Below are 1,903 nucleotides of genomic sequence, written 5' to 3' on the forward strand. Positions count from 1 at the left end.
AAAAAAAAAAATCTCAAAAAAAAAAAAAAAGAGTTGACTCTTTTGTCTATCTTCAGAGTTTTATTTTTTTAATTCCTTAGTTTTGTTTTTCTTGCTAATGCTGTACCTTAGGAATGGTGGGTCCATGTTTACAGACAGGTGAAGCCACCTTGGTTGTTTTTCCCATGGTGTGATCTCTGTTCACTGCATCCTCTGCCTCCCAGGTTCAAGCGAATTACCAGCTCAATGGTGGCTGCGGACTTTGAGAAGGTCAAAGTGACCCAGGAAATGTAATCTGGCCAGTGGCCGGGTGGCAATTGTCACTGAGCTCAGCAGAGTCTTCCCTGAAGACTTTCCAGAAAATCTCTGCTCCAGGAGGCCTCAAGATGCTGACTCTGGCTCTTCTACTGACAGCTGGAGTGTGTGTGTGTGTGTGTGTGTGTGTGTGTGTGTATGTATGTGAGAGAGAAAGACAAGAAGGGAGAAGGAGAAACATAGAACAGAAAAGACATGGCCTAGCAGACCTAGGGGAATTTTGTTTGTTTGTTTGTTTGAGACAGAGTCATGCTCTGTTGCCCAGGCTGGAGTGCAGTGGCTTGATCTTGGCTCACTGCAACCTCCCTCTCCTGGGTTCAACTGATCCTCTTGCCTCAGCCTCCCAAGTAGCTGGTATTACAAATGCACACAACCATGCCCAGCTTTTTTTTTTTTTTTTTTGAGATGGAGTCTTGCTGTGTTGCCCAGGCTAGAGTGCAGTGGTGCCATCTCGGCTCACTGCAACCTCCGCTTCCCTAGCTGGGATTACAGGCTCCTGCCACCATGCCCTGGCTAATTTGTATTTTTAATAGAGACTGAGTTTCACCATGTTGGCCAGGCTGGTCTCGAACTCCTGACCTCAGGTGATCTGCCTGCCTTGGCCTCCCAAAGTGCTGGGATTATAGGCATGAGCCACCATGCCTGGCCAGAGTTGTGTGTGTTTGCTTGTTTGTTTGAGACAGAGTCATGCTCTGTTGCCCAGGCTGGAGTGCAGTGGCTTGATCTTGGCTCACTGCAACCTCCCTCTCCTGGGTTCAACTGATCCTCTTGCCTCAGCCTCCCAAGTAGCTGGTATTACAAATGCACACAACCATGCCCAGCTTTTTTTTTTTTTTTTTGAGATGGAGTCTTGCTGTGTTGCCCAGGCTAGAGTGCAGTGGTGCCATCTCGGCTCACTGCAACCTCCGCTTCCCTAGCTGGGATTACAGGCTCCTGCCACCATGCCCTGGCTAATTTGTATTTTTAATAGAGACTGGATTTCTCCATGTTGGCCAGGCTGGTCTCGAACTCCTGACCTCAGGTGATCTGCCTGCCTTGGCCTCCCAAAGTGCTGGGATTATAGGCATGAGCCACCATGCCTGGCCGAAGTGTCTTCATTTCTTACCATCAGTAATTGTGAGCATTAAGTTGGGATCCCAAGGATGGACTTGATGAGTGGAGAACATCTTGAAATTGTTTGCAAATCTATGTGTCCATTTCTTTCTGGGAAATGTCCATAGCAGATTCTCAAACAGATCTATTAACGAACAGAAGTTAAGAACTTTTGGTGTAGGGCAAAAGAGAAGGAGCATGTGCATTTATAGCGGCGTTGTGGTTCACATAGCAGGAACACCAGTGAATGGAGTCTGGCAGTGTACTCATGCTCATTTTGATGGCCTAGGGCCTATGGATTAACAGCCGCTACATCACCAGATAACAGTAGTTACCTGAGGCATGTTCACAAGTACCTCTGTGGGCTAGAGATAGTAGTCTGGAACCTGCTGAGTGAGCTGGTGGCAACTGTAAAGCAGTCAGAGAAATCAATACTGTGTAGGCCAGGCCCAGTGGCTCACACCTGTAATCCCAGCACTTTGGGAGGCAGAAGCGGACAGATCACTTGAGTTTCAGA

The sequence above is a fragment of the Colobus angolensis genome, unplaced genomic scaffold, assembly GCF_000951035.1.
Source record: "Colobus angolensis palliatus isolate OR3802 unplaced genomic scaffold, Cang.pa_1.0 Scaffold83, whole genome shotgun sequence".
Lineage (NCBI taxonomy): Eukaryota > Metazoa > Chordata > Mammalia > Primates > Cercopithecidae > Colobus > Colobus angolensis.